This window comes from Ursus americanus, chromosome 8 (assembly GCF_024610735.1).
Source record: "Ursus americanus isolate L20-20 chromosome 8, mUrsAme1.1.p, whole genome shotgun sequence".
Lineage (NCBI taxonomy): Eukaryota > Metazoa > Chordata > Mammalia > Carnivora > Ursidae > Ursus > Ursus americanus.
The window spans coordinates 13,720,449-13,734,807 of NC_142134.1; positions in this window are offsets into that span (position 1 = coordinate 13,720,449).

A 14,359-nucleotide genomic window follows, 5' to 3' on the forward strand; every position below is an offset into this window, starting at 1 on the left:
TCACATCTGTTAGGTTCCTTGCCTGAGTCTAAAAATAACACCGCCAGATTAACCAGAGAAAAGCATACACATTGACTTGTATAAGTTTTACCTGACGGGGAAACTTTCATAGGGAAATGAAGTCCCAAAGAAACAGTTAGACCTGAAGGTTTTATGCAAAGTTTGATGAAGAGTACATGGTTGTGGAGGAATAAGATTGGGTAAGGGTAGTAACTGGGGGAAACTTAGTAAGGCCTACTTGTTCAGATTTTTCTTGGCATCACTTTGTATTCAGAGATAAGGATCTCTTTTCCTCTGGGTATAGGGAGGGCACCTCTCACATGAAGGTTTTATGACCTGTTTCAGGGAGAAAGTGTTGAGGGAGATCAGAGTGACCTTCTGCCATTATTTCCAGCCCCTTCAACCTAAAATATTCAGTATGCCAAGGTGCCATATTTGGGGGTAGTGTGTTCTGAGCCCCATCACTGTAAAAGGAAATTGTCTTCTTACGCATTCCACCCTCTCCACAGAAATAGAAGAGTTTAATTCAGGCCACCTTGGAGAGGAAGAAGAAGGAGGAGGAGAGGGGGAGAGGAGAAAGAAAGGAAGTAAATAAAACAGTAACAGTCCCATTCCTGCTGATTTCTGTACAATAAGGAAAATGAAATATAAATTAATACCTTTATGTCACATATATTATCTCATTTAAACCTCATAATAACCCTGTGAGATTATGCAATTTTTATTTTCACTTTACAAATGAATAAACCAATGTTTAAACAGTTTAAGTGACCTGCTCAAGGACATGTAGTTAGTAAAAGATGATGACTGAATTAAAACAGATCCACTCAGTTCTGGAGCCCATATATATTATTAACTACCACAAATACAGCCTCTTTAACAGAAACATGATATAATTCTTGGAATAAAACTTTGTATCTAACAACATGCCTGGTTCATAAAAGATACTAAAAAAACACCAATTCAGTAACAAGTAAACAATACTTTCTTAACACAATTTTATTTTTCTTAAAATGTCTTCAATATGATTCCCAAAAAGAGTGTACCCAAAAAATATTTTATCAAAGAACAACCTGACAATATAAAACTTATATAACACAACATTTCCTGGAATTTGAGCACCTTTAAAACCATCAACTAAGCTTCAAAAACTGTAATTTCATTTTAGCTGCTAAAAGGAGTACAGAAAGGAATCATTTTCCAACAGTCACTGCAAAGACTGGTCAGAATGGAAGCAGAAATGAGTTCAAAGCCAGATTTATCTGTGCACTAGGCAATAGAGTGAAGATTTCATTTGTTCACAGAGAGAAAAAGATATGGAATGGTTCCATGCTAGTAGTAGCTCTTTCTTTCATTCCTTTTGATTAATAAGTACTCATCTTTTGACAAGACTAAAACAAAACTTGAGAATTTTATATATAAAAAAGGGTAAAGAGGCACCTGGCTGGCTCAGTCAATAGAGCACAAGACTCTTAATCTGGGGGTCCTGAGTTCAAGCCTCACATCGAGGGTAGAGTTGACTTCAAAAACAAATAAAATGAAAAAAATTTTAAAGGTAAAGACTAAAAAGAAAAATAGATACTTGGTCTTTGAATTTTCTATTCATTTGTACTCTCTTGGGAGAAAGCCAGTAAATTATACAAGCTTATGCTGTTCATTGGCTATTCCTCCTTTTCATAAACTGAGTTCCAGTCTGGGTAGGAAAATTCCTTCTCCTGTGGCTTCATGGAGACCTCTAGAGTTCCAGGTGACACTGGAAAAGGTTTATCATTTCAGTGGTTGCATCTGATTGGTCAGCAAAGTCTGAAAATGTTAATGTAGAGCATTTGCAAGGCATTTCCTACAAATTCCTCAAAAACTTCATAGTAAATGTTCCAAGAGTTGCTGTGTCAAACACATCAAATGTGTCAAACACATCCAGAAGATCAAATTGGTTCCTGCTGATACCATGCAGCACTTATACCAAAGTGCCTAGCAACTTCTCTAGCACCTTTTTAATTTTAATCTTGCTTTTAACATTCTCACAGATGGAAACCAAGTACAAAATGTTAATAAGAGTTTACTAGCTTTCAAGACTTCTCTTGGGCTAAAGTCTAAATTTATGCCAAGAAAAGAATTAGTAATAAGCCACCCTTTGAGAAAGAATTTTTGGAGTTGTGTGCTATAGTTGTTTGTTGTGTTGAATACCCAGATTAGGAGAATTCGCTCTAAATCTTTTTCTTTTTATTCTGCCTTACTTTTTCTTTTATCCAATGGCACTTGTTACCTTCTAATGTACTATATAATTTGGTTATTAGACTTACTGTTTTTTGTCTCCATCTGCTAGAATGCATGCTCCAATAGGGCAGTGATTTTTATTCTTTCCCCAGTGCATCCCAGAGTCTGGGAAACTCCTTGCAGAGTGTAGGTGTTCAATAAATATTCACTGACAGATTGAATGAATGAATGCTTTGTTATTTGGATTAGATGGTGTATATATTATAGACTATATTGACGGCCCAAGGTGTATCATAAGTCTTATATGATTTCATATCATAAAACTGGCTTATTGCCTATTGAGATTTTCTCAGAAATTAGAAGACTGGGGAAAGCAGTATCAAAAGGATAAAAGTGAAACCTGCATATATTTGATGTCAAAGTCCCAATTGTTCATGTATTAATAGAATCAGAATGTCAGGTTCAAGTAAAAGCAAATTTAACTTAGATAACTAAATTAATTTTAATGTGAATAGAACTAGGTTTCCATTGCTGCTGATAGTAAAAATAATCCTACAAAATAGTTAATCAGTTGGTAGTTTAAAGAAGAGTTTAAGTTGTTCATTAAAATATTGTACCTTGAAGTTTCTATTTTCATAGCATGTTTGGATTATCAAATTTTAGAGTTACTACTTAGCCTGGGATGTTTGTAACTTGACCAAATTTCTCAGAAGTCAGATGTCTAGATTATAGATCACATATTACTCTTTAAAGATACTACCAACCTGAATAGGTTTGATCATCTTTGAACTAAGATTCTACATAAAATGTAGTAGATTGGTTTTGTGGGATTTTTGTTTTATTCCCTTTGGTCATGGTCATTTTGTTTTCTATCATCTATCTATCTATCTATCTATTATCTATCCGTTTGACCCCCTTAATCCTTTCAGTCCACACCCTACCCCCTGTCCCACCTCTGCAACCACCAGTCTCTCTTCTCTGTATCTATGAGTTTGTTTTATAGTTTTTTTTATTTCACATTATAAGAAAAATCATATAATATTTATCTTGCTCTCAGTTATTTCACGTATCATAAGGCTCTTGAAGGTCTATCCATGTTGTTACAAATGGCAAGATTTCATTCTTTTTTAAGGCTGAATAGTATTCCATTGTCTACATATACCCTTCATTATCCATTCATGAGCTAATGGACACTGAAGTTATTTCCCTATCTTGGCTATTGTAAATAATGTTGCAGTGAAGTGTGTGTGTGTGGGGGGTGCATCTATCTTTTTGAGTTAGTGCTTTCATTTTCTTTGGATAAATACCTGGAAGTGGAATTGCTGGATCATACGGTAGTTCTATTTTTAATTTTTTGAGGAACCTCTACACTGTTTCCATGGTGGCTGCACCAATTTACATTCCTATCAACAGTGCATGATTATTCCCTTTGCTCAACTTCCTCACCAATACTTGCTATTTCTAGTCTTTTTTGATTATTCTGATTATTTTCTCCTTTTTTAAGGAAATTATTTAAAAATAACTATTGGATAATATAACAAAATAAATATTATTAATAATAAAATAAAATAAATAAATAAAAATAAAAATAACTATTGGAAAAGAGTTAGTATGACCAAATAGAGAGTCAGTATGGAGATTGTCAAACTTTAATGTGCTTAACCATCCATGATGGAGATTATTTCAAATGCAGATTCCCAGGCACTGCTCCCAGAGAATCTTGCTCAATGAGTCCCTGAAATCTAAATTTATAACAAGCTTTCCAAATGATTCAGAGACTATCTGAGAAATGCTGGTTTAGTAAAAAACATGAACCTGAGACCAAATATCATAAATTTACATTGGTTTTGTCTAGTTTAGATTAAGTGAATTATAATTTTTTAGGTGATATAGCCCAAATTCTCAGTACATATATTGATTGGCATATTTCATTTGTTTAGTGGTTATTTAATTACATTTATATCATGATGTGGTAGAAATGGAATGGGAGTCTGGCAGAGCTTGGGTCAAACCTCAGTTCTCTTGCTTAATTAAATAATTTTGGGAAAATTACTAAATCTCTCTGATCTTTACTATTTCTGTTTTATATGAATAATAGTGCCTAATTCCTTGTTGAAGATTAAAGGAATTAGTAGATGTAAAGTAATTAATTCAATACGTAATGCAGTAAAATCCTGAAAACACTTGATTGAGCTATGAGAATTGTATTTTTTGAAGTGTTGAGTACTCCTACTTTGGCTTAATGAACACTTTTTGTTTTCATTTATAACAACTATTTTGTATTTTTTCAGCCTTACTGAGGTAAAACTGATGAGTAAAATTGTAAGATATTTAAAGTGTATGCTGCGGTAATTTGGTAATTTGATATGCATACGTATTTTGAAAGGATCCCCTCTCCCCATCTAGTTAATTAACACATTCATCACCTCATATATTTGTCTTTTTTTGTGAGGCAGAAAGGGTAAAAACATTTAAGTTCTACTCTCTTACCAAATTTCAATTATATAATACAGTGTTATCAACTATAGCCATCATGTTTTACATTGACTCCTCAGACCTTATTCCTCTTATAGCTGAAAGTTAGTACCCTTTTACCAACCTGTTCCTATTTCCTCCACTTTACCACATGATCCAGCAATCCCACTTCTTTGTAGATATCCAAAGGAAATGCTAATTGGGTATTGAAGAGATATCTGCACCTCCATGTTCATTGAATAATTATCCACAATAGCCAAGATATGATAACAACCTACGTGTCTATCAATGGATGAATGGGTAATAAAGCTGTGGGGTGTGTGTGTGTGTGTGTGTGTGTGTGTGTGTGTACACACACAATGGGATATTATTCAGCTACAAAAAAGAAGGAAGGCCTGCCATTTGTGATCGTGACATGGATAGAACTTGAGGACATTCTGCTAAGTATGCCAGACAGAGAAAAACAATACTGCATGGGATCACTTACATGTGGAAACTTTAAAAAAATCAAACTCATAGAAACAGAATATTTCGTACTTAATGTGTTTCATTTGGGGAGTTGCTTTGTTATATGACAGTACAGGTCATACACCTATTTGCTCTCAAATATATTACTTTCTCCCCCTAGCTCTGCTTCATATCACAGGGAGCTAATCCCTGCAAACTATTTCCCAGACTCCTTTGCCAACAGGCTTCTGGGTATTTTCAGATTCTGAGAGGCACTGAGAGAGGATTGATAGGTGAGAGGAGGAGAGACAGGGAGGTTACCATTTCAGCAGGATCTCCTCTGGGTCCCAGCTGCTGAGGCTGCTGCCCCGGGCTCTGGTAAAAAACAAAAGCATCTCTTCCCAGTATCCTCCAGCCCTAGGATTGACAGCAGCCTCCTACAGTTGTGCTTCTCAAGGCCCCCTCCCCTTCCCCCATGAGCCCTTTCCATTTTAATGGAATGTACTGCTTTTTGTACAAATAGTTTTAGTTTGGGGACTAAGAAACACATTTTTTGAATCATATTTTTTAATAATAATTAAGGTTGAATCTTATAGTGTTTTGTCCTGTGAAGGGGTTTTCAAACACAAATTACTCTCTTAAGGCAGAGAAAGTCCATACAAAGTAAGAATTTAGGAAATATTAATTTCTTCCCTTCCTCCAAAAGAAAAGAACACCAGCATAAAATTACATCACCTCCTAAAAGCAAACTTTATTTTTCCATCACATGATACAGCATATATTTTTGTTTTAATGTAGGGATGGAAAACTAGATAATTTTCTAACTTTGTGTTGTATAATCTTTTAAGAACAGGGGGTATAAAGAAGACATACAGTTAAGTAGATAAAATCATAATGTTAACTTAATTAGATTATGTGGATTTGTTTCTGAATTTCACTATCTATACAATCTTGATGATAATTTTAAAATCTCTTGCTAGCTGCTGGACTTAGCATATGAACTATGTACTGAACCACAACCAAGGCTGTTATCTACTGGGGTGCCTTACATTATGGCATCCAGCCACTCACAGTTTCATCCTCGCTCTAGCTTAATCTTAACTGAAATTGCTACTATATAGGTGTGAGGGTAGAACATTTTGAAAAGTAACCCAACACATTCAGGAAGTACAGAACTTCCCTTGGAATTCTCCTGCAGAAGCAATGTCGATTCCATTCCAAGATTTTTGATAAATTTTCATAATTTTTAACTAATAATAAAAAATATCAAAGTTTATGACCATGTAAGTTTGAACACATTCTTCACTCTTCTTCCCACCATGTTTTGTGTATATGGTGTCATACTTTACATCCTTTTATTTTGTGAGTCCCTTGACCAATTTTTATAGATATAATTTTACTGCTTTTGTGCTTCCTATTTTTCTTACTCCTACTAATGGGCTTTCCTTTCAACTCAAGGAGTCCCCTTTAACATTTCTTGTAGGTCTGGTTTAGTGGTGATAAATTCCTTTAACTTGTGTTTGTCTGGGAAATGCTTTATTTCTCCTTCCGTTCTGAATGATAGCCTTGCTGGGTAGAGTACTTTTGGTTGCAGATTTTTTTTTTCTTTTGGCCCTTTGACTATATCATGTCACTCCCTCTGGCCTGCAAGTTTCTGCTGAAAAATCAGCTGATAGTCCCATGGTGGGGGGGGGTGTCTTGCATGTAACCGTCTTCTTTTCTCTGGCTGCTTTTAAAATCCTCTCTTTAAGACTACTTTTTGCCATTTTAATTACTATGTGTCTTGGTGTGGGCCTCCTTGTGTTGATTCTCTTGGGGACTCTGTGCCTTCTGAATCTGGATTTGTGTCCTTCCCCAGATTCAGGAAGTTTTCAGCTATTGTTTCTCCAAATAAATTCTCTGCCCCATTTTCTCTCTTCTTCTTCTAGGATCCATATAATGTAAATGTCATTACACCTGATGGTGTTGCTGAGTTCCCTATGTCTATTTTCATTTTGTATTATTTTTTTCTCTCACCTGTTCAGCTTGATTGCTTTCCATTACTCGGTCTATGAGGTCCCTGATTCATTCTTCTGCTTCCTCTAGACTACCTATATTCCATCTAGTGCATTTTAAATTTCATTATTGAGTTCTTCATCTCTGATTGGTCCTTTTTTATGTGTTCTAGCTCTTTGTTGAAGGGCTCGCTGAGGTCCTACACTCTTTCCTCAAGTCCAGTGAGTATCTTTATGACCATTACTTTAAGTTCTCTATCAGGCATATTACTTATCTCCATTTCACTTAGGGCTCTTGTGATTTTGTCCTCCTCTTTCATTTAGGACATATTCCTCTGTCTCCTCATTTTATCTGACTCAGTGTATCTGTTTCTGTGTCTTAGGCATGCCATCTACATCTTCTGCTCTTGAAAGTAGTGCCCTTATGAAGAAGAGGCCCTATAGTACCCTGAAGTGAATTGTTCCCTATTCACCAGCACTTCAGGGTTGTCTGCCATGGGTGTTGTGTGCACCCTGTTATTGTGGCTGAGCCACTTTTGTCTTCAGTCCAGTTAGCTGAAATGGCTCCCTTTGCCTTATGTGTGCAGGGTTGGTCCCTGTGTTGTTATTGGGCCAGTCTGAGGCTCTCTTGGGTTTGAGTTGAGTCAGATGCAGTAGCATGGAACTGCTGGTAGCTTTCCTTGTTTTGTACCTGAACTTTCATTGGTTGGTGGGGCCTGCAGTTAGACCAGCTCTCTGCCCCCTAACCCACTGCTGGTGCTGCATTCTAACTGGTGAGTGGTTATCTTTCCCTCTTCCTGGGGCAGGCATCACTTTGGAGTGGTGTGGGCTCCTGTGGGAGCTACTTGCACACTGGCAGGCTTGTGACACTGCTTTGATGGGCTCCAGCCAGAATGTATTAAGGAGGGTGAATCTACAGAAGCATGTGGGAGCAGAACCTGCAATTTTAGCAAGGTCTGTGCTGGTCCATGCATCTTTCCAACCACATACTATGAAATCAAAAGTCAGTCATAAAAAATCTGGAAAGAGCACAAATACATGAATATTAAATAACATGCTACTAATCAATGAATGGGTCAACCAAGAAATCAGAGGAAACAGGAAAATACATAGAGACAAATGAAAATGAAAACACAATGGTCCAAGATCTTTGGGATGAAGCAAAAGCCGTTTTTTCTTCTCGGTGATTTTCTAAATGGGTCTGGGAATTCATCTGCTGCCTCTTGGTTGGCAGAAGCTTCTTCCCTTGTTAACATTTGTAAGCCAAACTTCCTTCTAAAATTATTATGGAAGGGAGGTTGGTGGGGAGATGGGTTAATTGGGTGATGGGCATTAGGGAGGGCACATGATGTGATGAACATTGGGTGTGGTGTTACATGCAACTGATAACTTATTGAATGCTACATCTGAAACTAACGATATACTCTAAGTTGGCTAATTTAATTTAAATTTTTAAAAAGGTAAAAAAAATTAAAATAAAATTATTAAGCTATCCTTTGCTGGCATTACATTCTCCAGCTTTAGATCCTTCACCTTCTTTTTGCTTTAATTTGTCGTATAATGACTTCATTTTTTCTTGAATTATATTAGAGCCTATAGGTATGCCTTTCTTATACCAATTCTGCACCTACATAAGAGCTGCATTTTCAAGACAAGATAAAAAGATATTTCAAAAAAAGTGTAAGGTTTTCATGCCTGCTGGTGTAGATGCAGTGAAGACTTCACAAATTTCCTTTTGTGTTTTTACAGTAGTCCTTATGCTGGATCCACTTATCTTGAAATGACAGGTAATCACAGAGGCAGACTTCGACCTACAGTACATATAAAGCAACCTGTTTCTTCTGATGCCATGACTTTCCTCCACTTCTTGGGAGTACTTCCAACATCCCTAGTAGCACTTCACATGGTTTCCATGATGTTATTCAAGGTTTATGGTATTGAACTAAACGTGCAAAATACGCAAGAACCATAAGACGTCACTTTTTACTGTGAAATGCAATTTGCTGAAGTGATGAACTGCTCATATAGAGTTAATTAGCATCACATGCATTTTAAGCGGATACATACAACACTTGAGCTCACCACCACACCAAAGAGAGGTGGTTATGAAATTATTGTAGTAGTTTGGTATGCACTACAGTTAATTTTATGAAGTTATAATTTAATATTGCATCTTTACATTTGTTTACATTTCTTTTGACTGAAAGTCACCATGTACAGTCTATAAATATTTGTGTGTGTAAGTGTTGATAAATTTTAACTTTTATAATAGATTTGTGTATATTCTATGGTAGTAAATGATAAAATAGACTAGTATATACATATATTTTATGGATTTATGAAATACCTTTTCCTTAATTTTTTGATATTTCTAGGCTATGCAATTTCTGCACGTTTTTTCAAATTGTCGCGTGTCTCCAAAAGATATTCCAATATATTTATTGGAAAAATCTGCATATAAGTGGACCCAAATTGTTCAGACCCATGTTGTTCATGCATATATGGTTTCTGAGTATTGTAAATGCCCTTAAGGAAATACTTCAGCATTTCCCAAATCAACATCATCCACTACTGTCCTGGTATCACCAGGGTATTCACTGAAGGCTGTAATAGAGAAAGGATTAGGTTTTCCCTAAGCTCAGGCTTACTATTTGCCTTTCCTCCCTCGTTGTTAGTATAATAGTGATTTCCCTGTGACATATGAGATCTTTACATATGTTTATTCGTCATTTGGATTTGTTCTTCTATGAATGTTTTATATATCCTTTGTCCATTCAATTTAGTTTTTATCCTTTTCTTATCAATATATAAAAGTTTATAGTATGTTATAGAAAAAAACTTTCACCTGTCATATAAATTACAAATATATTTCCTCAACATTTTCCGTATCCTCACCATACAAAAGCTCTTAATTATTATCATATAGTCAAATATGTTTGATTTTCCTATTTTAAATTTCAAATTCCTTTTCAACCTCTGGATTATGCATATAAATGTAAGGATTATTATCTTATAAATTGTAAGATCTCTGTTTTCTTATTTTTTTAGCATGTAAGTTTCTGGTTGATTTAGTGTTTACTTTTGTACATATAAGTCCAATTTTACTTTCTTCTGGATGGATAGACAATTATGCCACCATTATTCACTAAGTATATATCACTGTCCCTACAGAGTAAAATATATACCCCCTTGAATGGCTTTGCTCTTAATAGAAAGCAACTGGTCCATCTGATATTAAGTAGCTAAGCTTAACTCTAAAACACTAGGCTGAAGTTTTGGTGGAAGGAGACAGTTGTTGATATTCACTGTGGACCTGGTTTTCTGGGCCGGCAGAAGCTTGTATTCAAGTGACTGTTGAGTAACATAGAGTGAAACTTCAATCTTCTCTTAATTTATCAACTTGATTCATTGACTTATACAAGTGCCTCCTAGAGAAAGACTTTAACCTCCCAAAGAGTTCAAGCTCTTAAAATATATGTTTGAAACAATAAGACACCACTACTCACCTATTAGAGTGTTGAAAATCCAAAACGCTGACAACACCAAATGCTGGTAAGGACATAGAGCAACTGGAATCCTCATCCAATGCTTGTAGAAATGCAAAATGCTACAGCCACTTTGGAAGACATTTTGGCAGATTCTTACAAAACTAAACGTTCTCTTTGTATATGATCCAAAGCACTCTCCTTGGTATTTACCTAGATAAGTTGAAAATATTTATCTCTAAAAAGCTTGCACTTGGATATTTATGGCAGCTTTATTCATAATTGCCAACAGTTGGAAGCAACCAAGATGTCCTTTGGTAGGTGAATGGATAAATAAGCTATTGTATATCCATACATGGGAATAATTTTCAAGGCTAAAGAGAAATGAAAACCCATAAAAATAAATGGAGGAAGTTTAAATATGTCTTAATAAGTGAAAAAAGCCAACTTGAAAAGGATACATTTTGTGCGATTGTAGCTGTATGGTATTCTGAAAAGGCAAAACTATGGAAATAGTAAAAGATCAGTGGTTGCCAGGGTATTCAGAGGGGCATGGGATAAATAGGTGGAACACAGAGGATTTTTAGGGCAGTGAAACTACTCTGCATGATACTACAATGGTGAATGCATGTGAAAACCCACAAAATGTACAACACCAAGAGTGAACCCTGATATAAACTATGGACTTTGGGTGATAATGATGTGTCAATATAGATTCATCAGTTGTAACAAATGTACCTGTGCGGGAACAGGGGGTATATTGGGAATGCTCTGTACTTTCTACTCAATTTTGTTGTCAACCTTAAACTGCTCTAAAAAATAAAGTCTATTGAAAAAATATGTAAATATTTGATTAGCAGTGAGACCAAATCAAAGGGAACGAAAGATTTGAAGCTCTTCGTTTGTTTTCAAAGTAAGAACACACAGGCCAAATTTACATTGCATACAAAGAGAAGGAAATTAAACTTGTTAAAAACCTACTTACATAATAACTCTTTGTACTACATTACAACTTCTCTAAAAGTCTAAATTATTTCAAAATAAAAAATTTAAAAAATCCATATGCCTTAAGAAATATAGTCAATGGTATTTTAATAGCCTTGTGTGGTGACAGGTGGTAGCTACACTTGTGGTGAGCACAGCATAATGTATAGACTTGTCAAATCACTGTGTTGTACACCTGACACTACGGTAACAACGTGTGTAAACTATACTTCAATTAAAAAAAGTATATATTAGGCAACGTGTGTACCAAATCACATAAACATTATTCCCATTTCACAAATACAGAAATGCAGGCCCAAGATGGTTAAGTAACATGTCTAAGACCTGCTTGAAAATGGCTTGGCCAGAATTCCGGGTATGGTGTGTGCTGCCAAGGCTCCTATTCTTTCCCCTAGGCCACACTCTGTCCTCGGAGCACCATTATAGACACAGGACTGTGGTGAGAGCCTAGGAAGGCAACACTGGAATTTCTATTTTTATGTTTATCTTTTTCATTCAGATAGCTGATCAATAGAGATGAAAAGTTTCTTGAAGTATTCCTAGAATTTTATCCTCCATTGAGCAGGTTTCATTCAAACATGGCCAATGCACCTTTAATCCCAGAACTTACAGTATCATAGACATTGCAAATGAGTAAAAAATTAAGTTGTTCTCTAAAGATAAAGCAGACTTATATTTCTTTTCAAAAGCATTGAGTCCAAAGATTTATATGTGAAAGATACAGAATTAATATGAAAATCTCCCATTTATTTTATCTGTGAAGCAAAAGCAGCTACTTTCACTTTTGACACTTTCTATCTACTTATGCAGAATTAGCTAGTACATTAATTACAGTCTTTTCATTAAAATGTGCTCAGTTTGAAGAGTTTCTTTCCTGGCAAACATTAGCTATGAATGTTCCTCCTATAGTATCTCAAATGGTACTTTTGACTTATTCCAGTAATTTTTTTCTTTTATTACACCTAAATATATTCTCTAGATCTACAAAACTTTAAATTTACTCATTAATTATTCAAATGCTAGTCAATGAATATATACTGAGTATCAAGCATGATGCTTTTCATATTTCTTAAAACAACCATCAAGCTACTTCCTGTATCTGGTAGTTTGTATGATGTCAAGACCCTCTTTATTTTTAGGTGGTTGATAATAAAGTGGATACAAATACAGCAAGAGAGACTTTCCCAAAATTTGTCAATGTTAAAAGGATTGGCAGTGAGTATTTTAATAAATTTTTATTTCAAATGTAGCAATTTCATAATAAAGAGTCATTTGTCTATGAAGACACAATGGGTTACTAGGAGAACACTACAGGGATTGGAGAAAGTATACATTCTTGTGTGAAGGAAGATCTCTGGGGAGATTCTGGAACCTTTTTCCACATTTGGCATAAAAGCCAACGTTGGATAAAGTGCCTTACACAAATGTGGGTGTTTGATAAATCAGAGTCGGAATCATATAGATGAAAGGGACCTTCAAGATCAAAGTAACTGATTTTGATTGACATCATTCTCTTCTGAAAACACATGGAGGGTATATGTTAGCAAAGTGAATTTTCACACATTTGTTATCATCAGAGTAAAATCTGCTTTCTGGGACACAAAGCAGAAGTTTTTAGGGTACTCCTGCAATTTAAGAAATAATGCCTCATCATTTCACTGTCCATTAACTGGAAGCTATTTTGCACAAGTCTGACATTTTCTACAACCTGAGATGAGTGCATTCAAATAAGTTTATCACAAAAGACTTTTGACTTTTTAATCCATATTATGAATCTCTATCTCCTGAAATCACAGCTGTTAAAATTATTTCACTCATCAGTGATACTTGAATTTAATGTTCTTCCCCCAAAGCCTTACCTTGTACCAAATAGAGCTGACTTACTGTTCTAACTCAACCATAAAACAGGATCAGATAATGAGGTTTAGAGCTCTGTTGGCTGTGTGAGTCATGTGTGTTTTCAGGTGAACGGAAAATCAAGAGCCTCTCTGAAGGGATGCAAAAGGGAAAAGACAGAGTTCGTCTGAAAAGGCCTGACCCAAGGACTCTATGTGCAATGCCATAAAATTTATTTGATATAATATTTTATTTATCATTTTAATAACACAAAGACAGCTAATTTCATCTCATGGTTTCTCCTGTCATGCTGGAAAAATACATACTAAAGAGAGATACAATTTGCCAGCCAGGAATTTAGAGTGGACTCAATTAGAGAAAGAACTTTCTAAGGAAACACCTTTGCTCCCACCCGTCATTCTGATGGTATTCAATTGCCCTCTAGAAGACAAATACCTATTTGAAAGATTTTAAACAGGAGATGCCCAAAGTCAATCCAAGTAATTACACTTTAAGCTGCTAATTTAAAAAAAAAAATTGTGTTTGTTTAAATATGTTCTGGGCATCAGCTTTTAATCAAAAGGTGATCTGAGTATTTTAGTTAATAGCATCTCCCCTGAGCTAGACAGTGTTCTAAGAGTTTTCATATTAATTCATTTACACCTCACAACAACCCAACTTGGTAAATACTGCCACCATGATCCACAATTTACAAATGAGGAAACTGAGAATTTAAGTACTCTGCCCAATCCCGTGTGGCTAAGAAATCACAGAGGAGAATTCGAGCCTAAGCAATCCAGAGTCCCAAGCCCTTGTACTTACCAGTTCTGTTATGCTGACTCTCTCCCAGACTTCGCATACTACAGATGGGGCATACAGTTTTGAAAGTATCACTTGTGT